The sequence below is a fragment of the Protobothrops mucrosquamatus genome, unplaced genomic scaffold, assembly GCF_001527695.2.
Source record: "Protobothrops mucrosquamatus isolate PMUCROS unplaced genomic scaffold, P.Mucros_1.0 scaffold96, whole genome shotgun sequence".
NCBI lineage: Eukaryota > Metazoa > Chordata > Lepidosauria > Squamata > Viperidae > Protobothrops > Protobothrops mucrosquamatus.
This window is the reverse complement of record NW_015386471.1, coordinates 820,080-843,907: the sequence shown is the minus strand read 5'-3', so window position 1 is coordinate 843,907 and position 23,828 is coordinate 820,080. Positions and strand designations below refer to the sequence as shown.

The following is a 23,828-nucleotide window of genomic DNA, read 5'->3' as shown; positions in this document are numbered from 1 at the left end:
GCTTTTGTTTAATTTGAATGATTGGTGTGGATAACATCAGGTTTAGAAGCAATAGGACTTCTTTTAAACCTGACTTGAGAATAGTCCTAGAACAGGCCTTCGTGAGAAGTTTTGAAAATATGACATCTCTGAACCCTTGGAGGCCATTCAGGTTTTTTTCTCCTCAAATATTAAAAATGTTTGGTGTCATATTAAATTCAGCAATCTTGATGCAGCAAACTATTTGAGAACTACACTTAAGCTTAGGAGAAAAGCAAGGACTTTTAATAAAATAAATGAGTAAGATCAGATTTGCATATTTTGAATCAAGCTGTTGGCTATGGAAAGAACTTGAAACATAATTTGGAGATCTCCAAACATGTTTCCTAGCATTTTATTTGCTGTTTTTGGCAATTCCTGAATTATGTTTGAGAAGTATTTGCTTGCTTTGAAGCTAATTTGCAAATTTGAAATGTAATGATTAATCCTTGTTGAGCATCAAATGGGTATAAAAATCACAAGAGAACCTAGCAATCAGAAAATAAAACATTTACAATATGATTGTTTGTTTCATTTTTACCTACTGGAATTAATAGAAAAATTAAATAAGTTCAGACAAGGATGGTTGAAATACTAGTTCATAGCTGCTTATAAATATAATGTTGTTTTCTTCCCTGAAAAATCAAAAAGTAGAAAAGATTTTTTTCAGTCCTAAAAGTGCAACCAACTTTAATTTCTGACATTAATATGGTAATTAGTTTAGAACTTACTTTATATTTTATTTTCTTGTGGAAAGAGAAACAAGAGAGGTGCAATGATCAATGTCTTGTACAAAGTAATCAGTAATGGGGAAAAACAGGCTGCAGATTTCTGACAACTGCATTGGTTATTCTCAAAAAAAAAGGGAATGCGCATTTTCAAAATGTATGTTCATCCACAGCAAATAAACTTGTGCTGTAATCTAGCAATTCATTTTTTGAAGACTGGGGGAATAACAAAGGGGAAAAGTACATACACAGAAATTATTCATAAAACTACATTTTTTTCTGTCAGGAAAGCAAATGTTTTAATTGCTGTGGAACATAAAAAGCAATATTAATATTGTGGTCTGCGTGTTTCATTGCTCTGGTTCTCTACAACAGTGCATTTGAAGACAAAAGGATTCTGTGCTTTAAGCAATTTAAGGGAAGAGTTTAAGTATAACATTTTCTTCATCACATCTTTGGTCCAAATTTAAGAACCATAAACATATAATAAAAGTGGCAGGTCTTAAGTTTACAACAGGATACACTAAGTTTTTTTTCCCATTATTTGCTCTTAATATTTTTCAGTCAAACTCAACTGAAAAATATCTATTGAAATTTTACCTAAATAGAGCGTAATAATTTACAAAAAATGCTTCGATTGTACTACAGTACAAGAATTTTGTCCAACTCTAACTGGAAGCACTGGTGGTTATATCCTAGTGCAGAGGCCCCCAACCTTTTGGGCACCAGGGACTGGTTGTATGGAGAAAGATTTTTCTGCCGATCAGAGAGGGCATGGTTTCATGTGCTGCCTGCATCCTGCGGAAGGGGTTTTGCATGTTTGCGTGGCCCGGTTGCTGGCATGCTGTGGCCTGGTGCCAGTCCACGGATTGGGGGTTGGGGACCCCTGTCCTAGTGAGTCCCCTTTATATATTGAGAAACTGAATTTATAACAGGTTGTAATACTGACAGCAGAAGTTCTAAAGCATTAAAATGCTTATTCATTATTACTAGACCTTCAATATTTATTTTGTATTAATTGCACTTATACAGTCTTTATATGGGCTGCTAATGTAGCAGCATGCATACGCTAGAATATTTGTGTGCTTTATTTTCTGATCTGCTGTTTAAAAACATAGACAAGACAATGTAGCTTTCAGGTAGAGAACAAGGCAGCTTTCAGTTGACTAATAATTCATAGTCAACATATTCCACAATGGGAGCTGTCTCTAGGGCTTTAAAAAGTAATAGCACTGTCTTAAATATATTTAAAGTATAAATCAAGAAGCCCATGAAAGTCTTGTTTTGAGCTTGATTGCAAGATTGATATTTGATGAAATCATCTTCTTTATCCACTGGTGACAAAGAATGTTTATGTCGAGTTGTTTTTCCAACTTTTATAAGGCTTATAAGATTCTATAGGCTTAGGTGGTTCTCTACTTTATACTGTCTGAGAGTTCATCTGTAATTTCTTGAGGTTTTTTTTTCCAGTTGGGAATTTTAATTTACTTTGTGAGCTACAGAGATAAATTGGAGAGCAAGCTATTCTCCTTAGAGAATACTATAGCGAAGGGGGATTATGGGAGTGTAGAGAGATATGATTTCCCCTGAACATTCCTTCAATCACTTGTCTCAAATAAACCAAAATTGTTTAATTTTAACTGACCTAAGGTTACATATTATACATGGCCAGAACTGCCAGTTATAAACTATTGCATTCCGTCGAAATGCCCATTGAAGTGTGCCTCAACTTGCAGAAAACGTGTATAACAATCGCACTGGTCTAAATAAAAGGAAGTCTGACTGGCCAATCCCTGCGACTCCAGCGAACGTGGGAACTGAATATTATTAATACTGGGTTTTAAAATTTATTTTACCTTGGCATTTTCCGCATTATCTGACATAAAACATTTGCATGTTTTATCCACATTTGTCTATTTTGCTACTGTGTTTCATATATTTTGCAGAATTGCCATTTTGTGTTGCTAGTAAAACCGGCTGATTTGTTTTCTAATAATTATTGCCATTGATATTGCTGAATTTAGCAATGAAATTGAAGATTTATTCTGATGTGGACAAAATGCCGGAAAAAACCTTTAAAATGTATTTTCCTTCAGATTTCTTAGAAAATTGTAAGTTGAAATATTGAAAGGGAGAATATTTATAGCTCAGGGTTGAAATGAGGGTCCCTTAGTTCAGCAGTTCTCAACCTATGGGTCGCAACCCCATTTGGGGTCGATCGACCATTTCACGGGGGTCACCAAGCAAGGCTGTCCGCCATTTTTTTCCCCTTTTCTGGCGGGTGCCTTACCTCCCTTGAGCTGGGCCAGCTGGTGGTCGGCCTGCTCCGTCTCTGCCGCTTGCCAGCTATGCCTCGGCCGGCGCAGGGGGCAGAACCACGCATGCGCGGCGCTCCCGGGCAGGGAAAGTCCTCGACTTACGACCGGTTGGGTAGTCCTCAACTTACGACTGGTTTAGTCCTCGACTTACGAGCGGTTTAGTCCTCGACTTATGACCGGTTTAGTCCTCAACTTACAACCGGTTGGGGGTCGTGGCATTAAAAAGGTTGAGAACCACTGCCTTAGTTGTTTTCTTGCAGATGTTTCATTACCCAAAGTAGGTAACAAGATGCAACAACCAAGCTTAGAGAGCACCAAGAACCTCTGGTTGAAATCTAACCTGCGTGAAAGATGAAGTATGACATTCTACAGTTTTATTTGCTATTTTGTCTTTTCTGTTTAGATTTCAGTCCTATCTTTAATTTTCCAAGCAAACATATACAGGATTGTGCTGTTCATTTTTGTTTTAGAGCTTTATACTTTTTTTTATATTAACTTGAATAGTAAGTTATTTTCAAGGCCTAAATTCCTTTCTCTAAATCACATTATTGTTTCCATGCCTAGGACTTGTATGTTCATTGGTGGAAGTGAAACTAACATGTGTTTATACTTATAAATATGTGCTTTTATTAGTGCTTTATAAACACTTTATAATTCCTGGGTGCCTTTTCTCATTGCCTAAATCTTTGACAGAAAATTTTTCATTAGTAAATTCTATTAATGAAAAATCACCAGCAATATTAATTAATCCCTCTTCAAGGTTCTGCTGTTCCCTTTGCTTCCTGGGTCATAAGTATGATGAATTGACTTTAATATTTTTGTGTAACTTATAGAGGAAATTAATTGGTTATTTCCTTTTTTAAAAAACAGAAAAATACTACTGTTTCACTTAAAAGAAAGAAAAGAAAAACATAATTAACTAAATGTGTTACATAAATCTCCTCCTCCCCCACCTAATAAAGGGGATTATTTCTATTATAGAAAAATTCATTCCTGAAGCTTCCGTTCTGTTGAACTAGAAACAATTAAAGGAAAAGAAACTATATGGATAAGGTTGTTAATTAAAGAAACAATAATCCTTAAGCAGAGTCTTCCAACAAGGTGGTTTCCAGAGGTTCTGGTGTACTGTTTGTGTTATTCACACCCAGTTAGTTATACTCTACCACAGGACTCCTCAAACTTTTTAAACGGGGGGCCAGTTCATTGTCCCTCAGACATTGTCCCTCGGACTATAGTTGGAAAAAAATTAATGATTATAACCAGAGCATCCTTAGCGATAGGATGGGAGACCACCAGGATAGGCCAGGAGAGGGCAAGGGGATGCAGGGCAGCAGGGCAGAACTAAGGCAGGACTTACCTCAGACCCTCCCTCCCTCTTATTCCAATCTCCTTCCTTCCTCCCTCCCTCTCTCCCTACCCTCCTTCCTTCCTTCCCTCCCTCCCTCTTTCTCATTCTCATTCTCATCTCCTCCCTCCCTCCCCTCCTTCCTTCCCTGCCTCCCTCCTCATCTCCTCCCTCCCTCCCTCTTTCTCATTCCCATCTCCTTCCTTCCTCCGTGCCCAGGAAGGGACAAGGGGAGGGGGAGATGTTGCCAGCGTGGCTGGTGGCCATGGCTTGAAAGGCCACTGTAAATTCTGGACAAGAGCCGCACAGCCTTAAGAGCAGAGTGGTAGGAAGATATTTGCGATGAGGGAGGGAGAAAAACAGGCAAGCAACACAGCTGGGGAAGGGTCGCCCTCCGGGAGGAATGAAGAAAGGCAGCATTGACTGGAGGTGACCAGCAATTGGCCCTGCACTGCTCGCCACCTCCTGTGAATGTGCGGAGGCAGGTTCAGCTTCTCAGGTAGCTTTGCCTTGCCCGACCCAGCCTCTCCACGCTGTGAGGAGAGTGCGGTGCTGCCTTCCGAAAACGGGCAGGCTGGGGGCTGGGTGGCAGATGCTGACTCTTACTCCACTCACAGCATCCCCTCCCCCAGAACACCTCCAGCTGATGATGCCTTTCTTCATTCCTCATAGAGGATGACACTTCCCCAGCTGCATTTCTTGCCTGTTTTTTGCTGCAACTTGTGTGTGCGCCCGGCATGGATGGCTGCCACAAAGTTATAGATCGGCTACCAGCTGATCTGTTTTATCTCCTCTTCCCCCCCTTTTTTTCTTCGGTGCAGCTCCAGCTGACTCCTCTTCTTAAGGCTGCATCTTTTTTCTCTCTCCCTCTCCTGCCAAAACTGCCTGCTTTTATACCTTCCGCTGTCTCCGCCCTCCTCCTCCTTTCTCTTCTGGGTGTGGTGGAAGTGCTGATCCTGGGGCCTTTGTCTCACCCCAGCAGCCCTGCAACTCCTGATGACTCTCTCAAGGCAAGTTCTTTACTGCACTGCTTTAGCTTGTTCCCTCTCTCCGCTACACTTATCTAGGCTAGGCAGGGTCATATACCAGGGTGCCAGCATACTACTGGTTGAAAAGCCCTGCATTATACCACCAATGTTCGCCTGGCGGGCCGGATAAAAAGACAAGGCGGGCCGCATCTGGCCCACGGGCCATAGTTTGAGGACCCCAGGTCTACCACATTAACACACTTTGCCTGTGCTCCTGCATTCTAGGCCATCTATAACTTCTCAATGGTTTTCTAGCAGAGCCCCTATAGAGTACATTACAATAATCCAAACCTGAGGTGACCAGGGCATGAATGATTGTCTGAAAAGCCTCCAGGTTCAGGAAAGGGTGCAGCTGGCATACCAGATTACCGGTGCATGGATCCTGTTCGCTATAACTGTCATTTGCTCATGGAGTAGGAGTTGGGAGTCCGAGAAGATCCCTAGATTGCACACAACTTTCAACTTTTATGATTCTAAGTTGTAAGAGTCGCTTCATATGGGCTCCATATAAGTCTACTAAATAAATAAATGAAAAGTAAGTAGATCTTGGATCTTGCAAAAAGTAAATGATATGCAGTGCCAGTTCATTGAGAATTGACAGTGGAGTATCTCCAGACACAGTCACTCAGTGTTTTTAAGGAAGAAGGCTGCATTTGTTCCTGCTGAATCAGGTGACCCTGAGGGCACACATAAAGTCCCAAGTGGCCTCAACAGCTCTAAGAGAGTGCTAATGACCAGATGACTACAAAGAAAAACAATTGTTTTCATAAATCCCTTCTCAACTTCATTGATCACAAGGCAGGCATAGGCTAGCATTCTATACAACTTAATCCATGATTGTGTCTTCAAACTCACAAACTATACATTTGCTGTTGTTTTTTAATTATGGTCCAGCCAATAATTATTCCATTTTAAAATGTATTTCCACATAAATTAAGATGAATGCCAAAAGAGTTTTATTGTATAGGATAGCAGCAATCTTTAAAAACATCTGGTATTATTGAATTTATGTGTTTCTAGGTATGTGGGGGGGGGAGAGAGAGAAACTGAGCACAATTTATTTATCACACGTCTTTCTTCTCATTTTTAGAACAACATTGCAAAGCAAGTGAAATGAGGGATGTCTTCCTAAGGGTTATATTCAGTGAATTTCATGGATGTTCTAGAGTTTGATCATAAATCTCCTTTATTTAAATCTCACATGCTTGGATGCCTTCTGCTGAGCTCTGCTTGAGTACTTTCTCTGCTGCTGTCCCTATTTAGCTGCCTGTCAGCTCAGAAGCCAATAGAGCAGGGGTCCCCAACCTATGGGCTGCAGCCCATTACCAGGCCATGACCTACTGGCCACTGGGCCGGAGACAGGCTGGCCAGCCAGTGCACGCAAATATATGCGCACACTCGTCCCCACTTGCGCTAGCATGCATGGCCCCATTGGTGCACGCATGCAGGCACTAGTAGTGGCGCTAGCGCATGCACAAATGAGACTGCTAGTGCTACATGGATATGCTTGGCCCATTTGTGCATGCATGCGGGCGCTAGTGGTGGTGCTAGTGCCTGCGTGCATGCACAAACGTACCCACTAGTGCCGCATGTTTGTGTGTGGTCCCATTTCCATACAAATTTGCCAGCTGTTCCCTTTCCCTCTGGTTGGCGACCTCTGCAATAGAGTGTTCTTCAGAACTGAAGTTTGGCCTTTAAGGATCTAGATTCTTCAATTGAATAAGAATCTGAATGGAGTTGGAGTGAGATAATGTAGACATTCACTAGGCATAAGACTACCTCCTGCCCTTTTTGGATCAAATTATTCACTAGAAATGATGTTTCTGCCATTATCAGCCAACTATAATGTTGCAGTTCTGTTTTACCATTGCTTTCCTTTCTCTGTCTCTTTCTCTCTCTCTCTCTCTCTCCCCCCCCCAAAAAAAAGCTACATATGGCCCTGGAGATTTAGTAATGTGGCCCCACAAAATCATAATGGGTATGTAGTATTTTATATACATTAATTATGCTGAAGAACAGAACTGAAGAAGCCTCTTGGATAAGAAATGAAACGTTTTCAAGGAAAAAAACCCAAGAAAGTTCAATTGTCTTTTAAAAATTGAGTCACAGTCTCCTGGTTTCTAGCCTGCCTTAACTACTACACCAAACTGATTCTCCTGTTAGATTAACTAATAGTAATTGTTTGAAAAAAAAAAACCAGGTACTTGAAATGGTTGCATTAAATTAAGGAATAAAATATACTGAAATTGTTCTTTTAATTTTTACTCATCTGGTTTGAAAATATTTTTTTTCCTGGAAAACAAGCCTATAACCTACTAAACAAGGCTTATAAGAACTTAAATTGCAAGGTGTGATGCTGATTTGTACACTGCTAGTTTTCCTGAGCAAAAATAGGAATTTAATGTTGTATATTAAGTTTTAAAAATTATTTATTATAAATATTGAAAATGAGTAACATATATTGTTCAGCAATCAACAAGATATGGGTGTGTAGTATTTTATACCTAAATTATATCTAAACTTACATTATTTAGATTTATATACTACTATATTATAAAAGCTATTAACACTATTCTGAATTGCATTCTACAGTATTCTAAAATGTCTGTTTCTTGAATTGAAGGTTATTTAAAATACTGATACTGTTTATTTTGGTACAGTTATTCTGAGATAAATGATTAATGCTCATGCTAGGTGATATTTCTTACAAGGAAAATTTGAATCATTTAAAAAATCTATTATTGCAAAATGTGAAACAGAGAACATTTATCTATACAAAAGTCTTATGTAATCTCCTTTATTTTTCTAAAAAGGACACAATTATATTTTATTCAAATTAAACTTCATTATTCAAGCACATTGTATTGTTTTGTCCTAAAATATCTTTGAGCATGATGGTACTTTAAGCAGCTGCTGACAACTTGTCACTATATCTCTAAGAGTTAAGGAGCGGTGTGATGCATCTTAATCTTAAATTTTGAAAAAAAATAATCTGAAACTTCTGTTACAGTAAATTCATATTGTTTCAAAGGACAGATCCCCGTTACAATAAATTTGAGTGGATAAAGTGGTAATTCTAAACACCTGGAAAGTGTTGCAATTTTGGTCAATACATTTTTCAAATTAAGAATCACAAAAGAAATATAGGATGACAAAATTATTTTCTTTTTTTTTAGTATTTCCTATTAAATTGGGAGTTCAGTGCATAGCTTTATAAAGTATAATTGATTCCTGGCTGATCCTAAAAATGCTAGGCAAGATTGGACCACAAATATCCCAGAACTGTAATACTCAAATGGGGTAGTGAATAAACTTTCTCTCTGAAGATGAAACTGACAACCTTCTTTTGTACTGTTTCCCAAAGGACAACATGAATGAAACTACAAAAAGGCAAACAACTCAAGGAAGACTCAATTTATCAGAGGAATGGTGGCTACATTTTTACATAATAACTATGCTGGGAGCAGACATGCTAAAGAAAGTAATGTGATACTGCTGAATGGTGACAGTCCCCACTATTTCTAATCTAAGATCATGGTATCTTGGCTTGGTTTAAACTTAAGACAGCTTTGTAGGTGACTGGATTCCAAGTTGTTTAGTACTTTTTCCTAAATCTAGTGAATGAATCTTCTTTGGTAGCAGGGATAAAACTAACGCAGAATGTGGCCCTCCATCAGTATGAGCTTTCTTGATGAAAAAAACAACAACAATGAGCAATAAGTTAACAAGCAGATACAAATAGGGTGAGTCCAAACTATTCCAGGACTTTTGATGATAAATTTTAAAGTTCTTAGCTCCTTTAACACATATTTTAAAGAGAAGGCAAAATGCTTCTTAAACTTGCCCTGTCTCTACTTATTTCATCATTCAAAATTTTGAGTTTTTTTTTTTTTTTAAACTTAATTCTGTTAAACACTGATCTATGAGGGTGACTTCAGTCATTTATTTGAATGTGTCTTATGAAAGTTCGTGGCATACTATTTGCATTGATTTAATTTCATATTTTTATACCCTTTGTATATCCCTTGACATGGAAAAGTAATAATAATGTTTCTGAATTCTGACAGCAGGTGACATTTCAGTCCTTTCAACCAACCTTGGAAACTGGTTTGTTCTTAACTAAAATGTATTGAAAAGTAGAAAGCAGACCATATTTTTATGATGTGCAAATAATGCTGAGCACCTAAAGGCCTGTTAAGTGTTACAGTGCAATAGGTCCCCTTTTCACATTTTCTTCTCCAGAGCAGATTATTATTATATTAAAAGGAAGATACCAAATCCTTGAAGTAAAATATATTATGTAAGGTATAATTATCTCATTTAAGCAACTGAGGTTATTAGCCTACATATGAAGCCTTTAAGATAACTTCCATTTGCACTTAAATTCTAACTGCGGTTTTGACACATTATCTAGGGAGAATGCCACATTTCCTGCTGTGCTAAACTTACTGAAACAAATAGAAAAAAAACAGCATTGCTGTGCACTATCCCTGCTTTACTATTTTGTAATTGGACAGCACAACAGGAATGACACTTCTTTGTAACATTGAGTTACTGTGATGATCTTGTGATTTCATGCTCTTAGCATAAGGCTTGAAATTGTCTTATATCAAGGATAAAAAGAGGATAGGGGGAAAAGGAAAATAGGCAATTAAAAGAATCTTTTTTTGGCAGTAAAGCTTGAATATATTTGGTAGGAAAATTCAAAATATATCAAGGAATTATTGATTGAAAATGGTATTTTTGAGCAAACAACAAATCTAAATTGCTTGCCTCTGTTACATTGGTATCTAGATTTCCTAATATGCTCTGAGTAAAGAATATGATGAGATCATAACTTGGGAAACTCAGCAGGCATCTAAGCGAGGGCTATAACTCTGAGCAACAGTGCGATGGCATCAATTGCAAAGCTCAAAGATGGAGTTCTAGCTGAAGGCCATAATCTGACTTTATTGATTAATTTCATTTATATATAGTTCTTCATTCAGTTTATATATATATAATTGTAAGGTAGGGATCCATGGGTGAAAGGGGTGAGGTAGGGATCCATGGGTGAAAGGGGTGAAATTTGATAATACTAATTTAGATTCTTCTAAAGAGTTAGCCAGAGTTTTATTTTTTATTTACCAGGATATATAGACTGACTGAATTCTTTCTCCAGCAGAGCTATTTTTCAGGATGGCCTACCCCACTGAATGAAGCCATTAGAGTCCCACCTACGACAGGTTAGTTAGGTAAGAGAATCGTATGAATTTATGGTTACTCAAATGCTGCTGTTTCTACTGAAACAGATGAGATATCTTATCCAGTCTTATGGGGTCAATTTCAGTGATTAAAGGCTGACAAGGTACTTATAGGCTTATTTATTTTTTAGATGAATAATTTTCTCTAGGATAAGGCATTCTTAATATTCCTTCGTCCATTTACTTTGTGTGGGGGCCCAATTGAGCTGAGAGATAGTGCTTAGTGAGTTTCCAGTGCTATGGGTGGATTTAAACATTGGTCTCCCTAGTCTTAGTCTAGTACTGTAACCTTTATCCCATCCAGATGTTCAGTTCCTTGATCCTTGTTTCTATTTGGTGTAAGCCATGGAGGGCTCATTCATAGGCAATGGGAAGAAGTATTAAGATTCCAATATCAATTGACTTTCCGTTTATTTTAAGACATTCATTTAAAGACAGAAAAACAGATTAGAGACTAGTTCATTCTTATTTGTGGGGGATTGAAAGATAGTTTATTCAACAGGGGCCTTAACTAGAGGTTCTTTTAAATGAATTGGCAATAGGGTTACTGCCCACATATAGGACATTTCAAAACAGTGAGCTGTGTCACAAAAATCTAAGTGCAATTCATGTCTTCCTCATAATTCTTCCCTGGTTTTTAAAGAGAAACATGCTAGAGAAGAAATACTTCAGGGATAATAATTCTGACAATTCATCCATTATCCTTATGTTTCAGAACCATCAGCTTGTATTAGTTGAAGTATCTGGGCTCATCTAGGAGAAATTGTAAATAATTGTAAATAGTCAAAAGAGTGCTTGTAAAGTGATGAGAAAATGAAGGGAATTTTAGAAATGTCCGTAGATGCCATCAAACAGTTGAATGGAATCTCTCCTGTTTTTATTGAGAATTGAAGTCTGTATTAGCATGCTGCATTTTTCTTCTCTAATGAAAAAATATTCTTTTGGATGAGGCTAGCATACACAAGTGAAATTATATTAAAGCTCTCTCAAAAAGGTTTATATTTGATTTTGGGGAAAAATATATTATTTGAACATTGTTGAGGTCTTAGAGCAATGCCTTCTGGTAACAATCACAAAAGACAGATCAGTCAGAGATAAAGATCAGAACCACCAAATGACAAAAACTGTTCATTCCTGGATATAGTGGATCAGAGTGTTACGTTCAACACTTTGGATTGCTTTGATGACTAGTGCTGCAACTGACATTGAGATGTTGCTTTTACTCACCAGCAAAATCCCCAGCAAAGCCGTAGAATCTTTATGATAACAAATGCAGCAATTGCTTCTCTTGCTTCCTAACACATTGGCACAGGAAAAGCATACAATATAATCCGGGTTTCTGATGCTGCCCAGATTTAGCTTTAGCAGTCTGAATAGTAAAGTAGTTTCTTTTCGTCCGAACCATAATTTTTCCTTATTTTACAGAAGTGATTGTACTATACTGATCATCACGAAAATGTAGGAGTTCGAACTTAAAACATTATCTCTTATCTTGTTTGGTTTTATCACACCATTCGGAACCTACCGTTCCGATATATATAAGAGGTATCATACTTACGATTTCGATGATCTTGTCTCATCGCCAGAAAATGACCTTGACAGTAGTGGCTGGATTGTAGAGTTAGTTTCTCTCACTATACTGCTGAATTCCAGCAGCACAATTTCTGAGAACTAAATCTTTCACGTAATATTACATAACATAATACATAAAAGTATAACAGAAGTTCTAAAATAGGCTTGATGGAGTTTAGTTCTCCCCCAAAGGGGATTAAAAAAATTGCACCCACATGGTAGAACACAGCATGGTTTGTTTTGACTGAAAAAGAGCAGTCAACAAAATATTGCACAATACGATTGTTGGTTTTACATGGCAGGTAAAAGTTTGTATTGTTGAATGCTCTGCTACCTTGCTCATGCAGACACACATATGTATATATGTACAAACATATCTTGTTTCCTGAATGTTTTCAGTCTTGTTTTTCTCCTGACAAGTTATGTCTGAATGTTTAGGGAGATTTGTTAAAAGAATATAGCAGTGCTTTCAATCAAACATTTCCCATTAAAAAACTGTTGCTTATGTTGTTGTAGCTGGGGTGTATTGCTTCTGAATTATTCTTACAATAGGTCTATAAGATAAACCAATGTTTTGTGTTGCAGGTAAGATAAAACTGGATTTGGGGGGGTGGGATAGGGGCTGTTGCTAAATCATACTCTCAACACTCTTCTTTTTGTTGCCAAGTTATAACTATAAGTAGGTTTCCATTCATGCAGTTGGCCTTCATCACACGTGTGCCATAAAGGTGGCGATATCACAAACAGCATAAATCAACACAAAGTGTTTAAATAGAACCACTATTTTTGTTTAATGAAGTAAAATCACATAATAGTTTAACTATATTGGTCCGGGACGTTTGGTTTCTAATTAAACTGACTTAGGTTCTAAAACAAAGACGGACATGGACAACGTAATTTACTTGTCAAATAACACCGACGTAAACCTATCTACAATTAACACATCTAACAAAACGATCACGAAAGTGTTTGACATTATAGAATAATGCTATTTTAAACATTTTTCCCCCAGCAGAACAATATTGAATGCAATTGATTTAATGTTACAACAAGATACTGATGTATTATTTCTTATAACTGTATGTAAGCATGAATGCTAAAGCAATGCGGAGTCTGCTTAAAGCTGCTTAGTTATGGTTTTGTAGTTGCTATTTCTGATACAAAGCTGCAACATTAAACAAAGAAGGAAGCAAACAAATAAATAGTCAATTGTGGAACAACTACATGGTGTGCTATAGCTTGAATTAATATAGCAAACAGCCCATTGGTTTTTAAATCAGTGGCATCCTGACAATTGCAGAGAAAATGAATACCATGGTAAAAGTAGAATGGAGCCTTTAGGGGAGAGTATAATAGTATGTCTGTAAGCTCCCCCAGTGATGTGTGGCATGGGAAAACAATATCTTAAGGGTCTCCTTCCTCTTGGCTGTGAAACAGTGGGCAGTATAAAAGCCAGGCCTTAATCCTCCCTTTTCTTAAATTATTATTATGTGTGTATGCCTAACAAAGTTTCATTGATGCATGGTCTGCTGCAGCTGATTCTACTGCACCAAATTTCTTTTCTATGGTAGCATAATGTTACCTAGGGAACAGCTTATGGCTGACGGATACAGCAGTGCCACAAATTAATTTCATAGTTATCAGGATGTAGGGTGATAACAGCAACATGAACTGCTGTGAAATTACCATTGTTCCCATGGAGTTACAGTGTAATTATGACTTTTGAGGCAATTTTGCAAATAAAAGCATGCCATCCTTGTAGGTATTGGGATCTATTTATTTTATTTATTTTGTTATTTTGTTTTATTTCTTTCCGTTGTTTTCTCTTTTACAGTACTTCACATTTCTTTACGAATGTTTAAGTGAAGCTTTTAAAATAAAATGGGCTAGCAATGAAATAAATGTAGAATAAAAATCTGTTCTTCATGATATTTGAATCTGAAAGCATCAAATTAGAAACTTGAAATTAGCAGAAAACCAAGCGACTGCTGTTTTTGGGTTATTTCCAGCAGTAGCATGCTGGCAAGAACAAAAGACATTCTTACAGTGTCTCCCTCCCCAGAAATATTCAAATTTCAAAAGAAAAGACGGGTGTGAACAGTGATTATTAAAAGGGATTTTTGTATTGTACTGGTTTGCCATGTTATGAGAGAAACTGCTGGCTACCTAGAAATTTCTTTCTCAAAGAATATAAAATCAGGGTTATCTATATTAAAAAAAAGCATTGAAACATAATATTCATGAATTTTCTATTGTTGTTGTTATTAGGAATGCATTTTTAGTTATATGTTTATTATCCATTATGTCACACCCACTTTTGTTTCCCTCTCTTTTCACTATTTTTCTACTCCCTGATAAAACTTAATTCTAAGTTTCTTCAGTAAAGGTTTAGTAATAATACTTTTTAGATTGGATGTGAAAAAGTTTATTATATTGATTGTTTTAGATATGCAGTTATAGTATCAAAGTTGTTTTTATTATCTGTGTATTTTTAGTTTACATATAATAAAGACAGATTTATAGCTTCTTTTATAAGTCTCAGAGTGGCATTAAAACCTTAAAATGGAAATGAAGAACCTGTAGTTATGGAAAAACTTTGATTAAAAATTAAGTGGTTGGCATCTTTTAACTTCTTTTAAGTTTCCTGTTTTCTGAATTCATTTGTACTTGTAATCATATGTAACATGGCCCATATATGTGCATGTAAAATCTAACTGGATATCTGGACATATGTATTTTGGGGCATTTTATTCTTACCAGCTGTCTTTCCTACTCTCTTATGTACATGCTTTCTGGATCTGATTTATTTTCAGAGAATGCATTACTTAAGGGACCATAAGCCAATGACTTATTCAAATAACAGCCCTTAATTTAATTAAAAAAGAAATATTCTATAAGTTATAAAAAAGGACATTGGCTTTTGCCAGTTTTTGACCATTAGGGTGTTGCTGTTATTGATTTATCAGAACTACTGATTGGCTTTATATGTTTGCTACTTATATGTCTTAATATTTTGGTTAAAGTGCTAGACTTGAATTGGAGAAATATGGGTTCAAGTACCTTGTGGTATGTGCAGTTCAATGGATTATATTCTTTCAGCTTAATTTACTTCAGAGGTTGTTCTTGTGAGGATTGAACTAGTGGGAAATTTTTCAATATGCCGGTCAGGCTCTAAAAACCAAGAAAGGCGTGCTGAGTTATTTCAAAACAGTTTCCTTTATTGTTCCTCACCTATAGACAGAAATCTTATCAAACTAAAGCAGACATGTCAAACTCACGACGTCATGTGACATCGCGCGACGTATCAGAGCTTTTTCTCCATTGCTGGCAATGGAGTGGGCGTGGTTTCCTGGTGACGCATCCGGCCCGTGGGCCGGCAGTTTGACACCCCTGAACTAAAGCAAACTACTTGCAACATTAAAGATATACTCTGAGAACTTCTAGAGACGAGCTCTTTTAACCCTCTTCCTCCCAACCAGTCTATCTAAACTGCTGTCTCTTGCTCCTCTGGAATGCAGCCCTCCTCCCTCCTGGGAATCAAGACTACATTCCACCACAATGCCACACTGAGCTCTCTCAAAAAAAGTGATAATTCATTTTTAGACTCATAACTTTCTTTCCTTCGGGAGTTCAAGCAACATGTCTGGCAATCCTTTCTAGGGTTTTTCCTCTTACAACAACCCTGTGAGGTAGGTTGCATTGAAAGAAGGTGACTGGCCCAAAGTCACTCAAAGTAGATTTGAACCCAGATCTCCGTAGCTTAACATTAAGTTGTTACCTATTGCCATAGAAATGTAATACTACAATACAGAAATTAGCTTCCAATTGTCATATCATGGAAAGTGTGATTGCAGCTGGGATCAGATTGTGTTAGATCTAGACGTTCTGGTGAAATGTACCATTTTCCTTGCATTTTCATCAGGGTAAAAACTTTACTTTCTCTGTAAGATCAGGATCAAAAGTAAGAATATGATAATTGTGCACTATTACTTGATTTTTTGCTTCTCTTTTCTACAACTTCTTCTATCTTTCCTGTCCTCAAGTATTAGGTCTTCACAGGGGTCCATCTATACCAAACATCTGTATAGTAAGATTACTATATTTATAGGTAACCCTTGATTTATCACCATAATTGAGACCAGCTTTTCCATTGCTAAGTAAGACAATTGTTAAATGAATCACACCCAATTTTGCAACTTTATTTCGCAACACTTAAACAAATCACTGCAGTTTTTAAATTTCCCAGCTTTCCTCATTGATTTTGCTTGTTCTAAGGTCACTGGAAGGTCTGTAATAGTGTTCACATGACCTCAGGACACTGCAATCATCACAAATACAAGCCAGTTGCCAAGCACCTAAATTTTGATCATGTGAACTATAGGGACAGTCATAAGTAAGAGGACTGTTCATAAATCACTTTTTCCAGTGCCATTGTAACTTTGAACAGACACTAAATAAAATAGTTGTAAATTGAGGACTAGCTGTACACCAAAGTTACAAAAGTTTTTATAGTCCAATTAGGGGTTTTCTGGGTCACTTTCCAATTCTGATGAACTCAAATATAAATTGGATTTTTAAAAAAAAAAAAAAAGTGGGAAAAGTGGATTTCCAAAATAAGCAAAGGCATCAGTGGCGTATACCATGTGTTTTTTTCCCCTGTTTTGCTTAGTCAAAGGGAAGCAGAAGCATCTCTTGTGTATACTGCCCCATTGCCCATCTTATATATCCACATATGAATCAGATTTATATCTGCTGTTCATCTCACAGACTTTCAGAGGCTTACATATTTAAGAATAACAACAATAGGAAAGGCAGTTAATACTCAAACTTCCATGGTAGAACGAAAAGAAAACAGGTAAAACAGTAACATGAACCAAAGTAAAATTACCCTGAATGTCTTGTGGCTCGCTATTAGTCCTCTTTATTGGGCTATTAATAACTGACTAAAAAGTTTCTGGAAGGCCAACATTGGGGATCAGCCTCTTCAGTTGGGTGGGACAATTCTAGCTAGAGGTGGTGACTCTGCAAATAACTCAGTGCCAAGTCACATAGAGCTTTAGAGGGAATGGCCAACACTTTGAATTGCACCTGAAAGCTAATTGGAAGCCTGTGCAAGGCTGTTCTAATAGAGATATAATACGTTTAAGCATTTTATAATATCTCCCCACAGATGTGTCACTTTAAAACCCTGCCTTTCTCCAAACCTACTCTAAGCAAGTCTAAATTCAAAGGAGTTTTACTCCTGCACTGTAGAGGATCATAGCCTGTTTGCAGAGAATTGAAGTTTTTATAAAATACTAGCTGTCCCCAGCCACGCGTTGCTGTGGCTCAGTCTGGTAAAAGTGTGTGTTGCTTTTACGTCCAACAGATGGCGCTGTTTTTCAAAAAAGCATGTTTTTACCTGTCACAGGTGTGGCATCTATATAATATAGGTATATAAAAACATGTGCGTATTTGAATGCAACGTTGTGTCAAAATTTCAAAACAATCGGTGAAGAACTTTCGGAGATTTAAGATTTTGAACAAACAAACATTTACATTTTTATTTATATAGAAGATAGAAGATAATACTGTTGGCTTGAAAGTATATAAGCAAAGTATCAAGTGGAAAAACAGATTTATAATCTCTGTGTTGTGTTGCTTGTATCAGAATTTTATCAAAATATAGCTAGACCCACTTACAAATCTTCTTTGCTCTGGTCCCAGCCATTGCTTAAGAAAAATACAATCCAGAGATCCTGGATTCAAATGGATGAAGTAGCTGCAGATGGGAAGCAATTAGCTGAAATGATAAATATACAATTATTAGATTGCTTTTGCCCTTAATTGTCTGCAAAAATACCTTGCTTTTTAAGTGGGAGGAAAATTCTTCATTGATAAAATGGGCATAAAATGAGTAGGTCCATAAGAAGCCATCTGAAAGGAAATGAGGGGAAAAATGCTATTTTGTAATAATTTCTTCAGAATGAAATTATAAATTGGCCACAGCTGCCCTGGTTTGGAAAACAGGGCCTCCTGAAAGCATTTTTACTATCATTAGAAAGTGTCTTGTGCAATTCGTAATGGAAAACATGTAGAGATTAATATATGGTCATCCATAATTGGATTTGTATGTAGAACCTGAATTTATTATTCTGTTTGTGTTTTCAGAGAAAAAAAAGCCAAACACTACTTTATATTCCTTATCAAACTCATGTTAAAAAGTACAAAAAAGGCAAAAAGGACTGCACTGATGTACTAAACAAGTATATAGTAGATTTCCAAAAAGTACCTGGAAAACTGGTATTCTGGTTTACTTTCAGGACTGTGATTTAAAACAAACTTAGTTTCCTATAGCATACACATCCAAAGAAACCATGCCACTGTAAAATTGAATTCAGAAGTTTATGTGCTTTTCTTTTTGGAAATAAAAGAGCAAAAAGATGGAAAAAGAGAGTTGAAGGAACAAATAAACGAGGGAGAGATTGTTTCTTCTCAGACTACGTGTAAATGCCATGTTAGTATTAGTAGTTCATTGATTGCGGAATGAAAAAAAAAATCAGGCAGATTGGAAATCACAGTATTATTCATTTAGTTGATGAAGTCATGCTTTTGAGATCAACAAGATTGTTTGTGTATTCAGGTGGTTTGCTAGACTGAGTCTCTTGCATGTACTCTCTTCTGTTCACCCCTTCCGTCCACCCTTTGAAGTTGTCTTGGTCGGAAAGGAGTTTCTTCACAGTGGTCCAAATTCATTCAGCATTGTGTTTCTTGTATGCCACTTTCCATGTAGAGCTCCTGCCGGTGGCGGGTGGGCTGACCCTGAAAGAGCTCATGTGCTGAGGGGCTCTCCAGGGATGCATTCGAAGATCCATCCAGAGAATATCTGCTAAGACCACTAATGCTTCTTTCACGCTAAGGACGGTCCTGATCTTGTATGAGTACATTTCTACGAGGAATAGAATTGATAATTAATGCATGTTCCTCGGTGTAAAATAGGATAATCTCTGACAGATGGTGGTTTTTAACAAGAACACTACAGCAATTCAGATCAGACTAAGTATGTTTTATCACTGTCTCCCCCTCCCTGTACCTTTCTCTCCCTCTCACACGCACATATGCATAGAGAGTTGAAAAAAGCACTTGGAAGAAATGTAACTTCTGTTTAGATATTACCTTAGAAGCAATAATAGATTTCTGTATTTTTTTTTAATTAAATTTTTATCTTGCATTTTCTCTAGAGACTCAAGGCTATGCTTGTAGTTTCACCTTTCACCATTTTATCCTTGCAACATGTTAGTGGGGTGGGCTAGATTAAAAGATGCTGCCATGTTGGAATAATTTAAATATGATGGGGTTTCTTTTCTTTTTTTGCAAACTTAATCAAACTGTAGTCAGGAGGCTATCCAAATACTGCTCAAATCTACGTCTTTCCATTTATCTAGCTTGTTTTATTTCGAATCATCCACTGCCTGCAGACTTTTTGGGAGATTTGAGAAATTGCATCTTTATGACATTCAAACTTCAGAAATGTGCTAATTTTTAGTGGAGTTGAGATACACAGTATGCTGAATTGCTTGCTCAATAATATATTCAATAGTAAAATGCAACTGAAGGTTATGGGCTGAGGTTTATTCATCTGTGCTCTTGGCCATTCTGTGGAATTATGGAATAATGTATTCCTTTTTTAGAAAAGGAACTTTACTACTACTCAGTAGTGGAGAAACAGAAGAGACATCTGTAGAGCATTCGGGAAGGCCAAGATCTCTTTTTATAAGCCTTTATTTTAAGCGGAAGTCCTCAATAATTTAAAGACAAAATTCCTCCCTAATTTTCAATCAGCGACAATAAATTTCCATCTCAAAAATTTGAAGATGCATATTCCCTATCTTGGTTCTGAGAAAGCCAAGAGTAAGTTCATTCTTTAATTGACCTGCCTGATATGAAAATACACTGTACTTTGTGATATAGACTAGTCTCCAGATTATTTTTGCATTACCTATTTGAATTGCTTGAATTGTTCTAGAGCAGTGGTGGCGAACCTATGGCATGTGTGCCAGAGATGGCACTCAGAGCTCTGTCTATGGGCACGTGTGCCATGCCCCGGAGATGTCGAGGGACTGGCCCCCGCCGCCCTGGCCCCGCCCACCCAGTCTGCCATGACCACCGCAGCCACACCCACCTGGCTATCGGTGATAAATAAGTTGGTTTTGGGTTGCAATTTGGGCATTGGGTCTCTAAAAGGTTTGCCATCACTGTTCTAGAGTTTGGGAGGCTTAGTAGGTTACCAGTAGAAGCTCGAGGATGAAGAATTCCAGATGAATATGAATTAGAAACAGAAAGACGAAAAATGAAAAACACATAGTGCTAAGAATATTTAGTTGAATTCTGCCTTCTGATATTCCTAATTGGCTTACAAGCATATTTAAGAGGAGAAAGAAATAAAGGCTCTCATAATGTCTCAGTGCTTGAATATTACAGGTTTTAAGAAAGCTAAAAGACTTAGTTTGGTTTTTTTATATGAACTGACCTAATTTAACCTTTTATATTAATATGGCTGTTGAATATATTATGTTGATATGAATTGATATGAACAGTGTACCAGCCATAGTATCGTGTCATAGCAACTCATGACCCCATACCCAACCCACTACTCTTGTGGTGATATCTGCAAGATAAGATGGGAAATGGAGTTAAGAGACTGGCTGGCTTAAACTCCCTGCAGGGGAGGAAGCGACAGAGACCTGAACCCCCCACCCCAATCCCTGAAGGGCTCATCTGGATGTTCTCAAGAGAGTGCAGTTAATCTGGTGAGATTCTTGTAAATAATCAAATAGCAATAAAGTAACTTCTTTGATCAGTTCTTGCATCCTTTTGTTTACTTGTGGTTGACAACTCTTGGGTTACTGGACTATTACTAACATGTATATGCCCTTTCAAAAGTTGCTGGAAGCTGCGGATTGTTGTCCTACACTGCATTCCAAGTGTGTTGCAGGCCCTGCACTGGCTGCCACTGAGTTTTTAACTACATTGCAAAGTTCTTCACGGTTTGGTGCCAAAGTATTTTTTAGGATTTTTCCTATTGGAATTGACCTGCCTGATATGAAAGAAAGAAACTTTTAATTGTTCCCCATATTTGTAAAAAAAAACAAAAACAAAAAAACCCTCTTTGTGTGCCTGTGTGTGTGTGTGTGGGGGGGCTAGGACCTGTTTTTGTGAAACAGCTTCCCTTTGGAAGCTAGTCTTGCCCCATCTATTGTAAGTTTTTGAAATTTACAATTCCACAATTAATTTACAATTATGACAAGTTATCGTGTAACAGTGTGTGCGTGTCTGTGTGTGTGTTCATCCAGAGAGATCCACATAACATTTATTTATTTAAATTTATTTGGCCACCCAACATCAGTGGACTATGAACGATGTACAAAACTAATTGCTGAACTCCTGACACAAATATTGGAAAGAAAGATAAAAAGAAAAGATAAGATTCTATCATCTTTGTAAGACTAAATAATGTAAATAATGGCCCTCCCCCAGCATTTTCTTTAGAGAAACTGTAGAAAACTACAGTTTTATCCTTTCCCTTTTGTAGGGAAAGGATATGTTTGGCAAAATGGAAAATAAATGGCCCAGTTTTATTTGCAACTTGCATTATACCTGTAAACTCAAGTGCACAGATTTATATTCTATATATTTTTCCATTTACTCGGGGATAGGGAATCACTAAGACAATGTAATATAACAACTGATAACTTAATATGTGCATGAGGTTGCCAATGACCATAAAATACAACTTTGTATTAATAGGCTCATATGTGGATCCAGAGTTTTGAATATGCTGTTCAGCTTCTGTGTCTAACATATATTCTAAAGCAGGGGTCCCCAACCCCCGGTCTGTGGACCGGTACCGGGCAACGGCATGCTAGCAACTGGTCTGCACAAACAAGCAAAGCCCCATCTGTGGGACGCAGGTAGCACACAAAACTACGCACTCTCCGGTCCATGGAAAAAGCTTTCTCCATGGAACCGGACCCTGGTGCCCAAAAGGTTGGGGACTTCTGTTCTAAAGTATTGTCTATTTTTTTCCATTTTAAACCAGACTTACAAGCAATCTTGAGATTTCCTAATTCAGTCAGATACTATGTTGGATTCCAGTGCTTGACAAAGACTCTTTGTGCCAGTGCTGTGTTTCACTAGCACAAGTAGGACAAAACAGAAGAGAATAACTATCCTTACCTTAATTTCAAGTACAGAAAAATCTATGATAAATGCATGAAAATTTGAATATTCTTTTTCAGCATGTAATTTTTATGGCAGGCCAAGAGTTTTTTCTTCTTATTCTGTTGAGACAAGTTGCCCTAAGATTTAAAGGGCAAAGTTGGCCCCAATCATTGTAGTTAGTTTGCACTGGCCTCCCTGCAAAGGTCATCTATCTCATTCTGATTGCTCCTGTAGAAATGTATTAAAAATGCTAGTGAATTTCTGATGTGCTGTAATGGCGTTGCATATGTAGGATTTCTCATTTTGTATAAAAGAGCAGTAATAAAGAAGTTTTTTTTTAAAAAAAAAATCATATGCAACATTGGGATAGTGTTGATGGATGGGTGTCATTGCTTAAATGAAGGCTTTGAATCACAAATGTATGTGAAAGTAGTTATTTTCCTCCATTTGTAAAATACCACTCTAAGCATCCCTTCAAAATGAATAATGTACCACACAACACAGCAAACAATGTCTAAAAGTGTTTCATATCATACTAAATAGAAATAGATATGTCTGCTGCATACAGTATCTAAGCTGTATCCTTGGATATGCCCATTTTGACCTTTTCCTCTGTTAAAAGTGCTTTTTGATGCTCTCTATCTTTTACATATATTTAAAATTATAATTGCATATTATAATTTTCTTAAAATTATTTCTTTAAGTTCTTTGCCTAGGAATAAACCTAATTGAAAACAATGCAAATTATTGTTCAGTAAACATACTAGTCACTTCAAAAGAAAAAAGAATTTTAGCAATAATTTTAGAAATAAGTGTAAATGTTGATTTCAAATAAAATAATCTAAAGTAAATAAACTCTTGTATATATTTGTGCAGATACATATTAATATATTTCTATAATGTATAGATGGCTAATACATCAAAGAACAAAAAATGTATAAGAAGCAACAGATATTCATAGATGCATACATACATTCATATTACACAATAAACTAAAAATAAAAGGTTGTCTCCTAGGTAAATTCATGACTGATAGCACTTAAAAAAGTGAGACCACCAGGAGAATTATGAAACCATAAAAAGGTTTAATAAATATAAAACGCCGAGCTTTCGCCGGGTCCTCCCGGCTTCATCAGGGCAAACTGCCACGAATGTGAGATGTGCTTTATAAGGATGAAATCTTTTGCACACGGCCCTTCGATCGTGTTGTGGGGCCCAACTGCTCCGTCTGCGTTTGAATAATGCAAGTCACGCTGCTGATTGTTTTATTCCTCTTCCTACTAACTGCGCCGTTATCATGGGCTCTTGGTTCCTTACCAATTCCCGCTTTGGCTTCCTCCCTAATTCGTTCATTCCCAATTATTACACCCTCTAAG

At 37.1% G+C, this 23,828-nt stretch overlaps 1 protein-coding gene across 1 annotated transcript in view; it reads left to right on the top strand.

Moving 5' to 3' along the window:
* Positions 1 to 23,828, top strand: part of DPYD (dihydropyrimidine dehydrogenase) — a 518,537-nt gene that overhangs the window by 44,375 nt on the left and 450,334 nt on the right. The gene's annotated exons all lie outside the window — the stretch shown is intronic.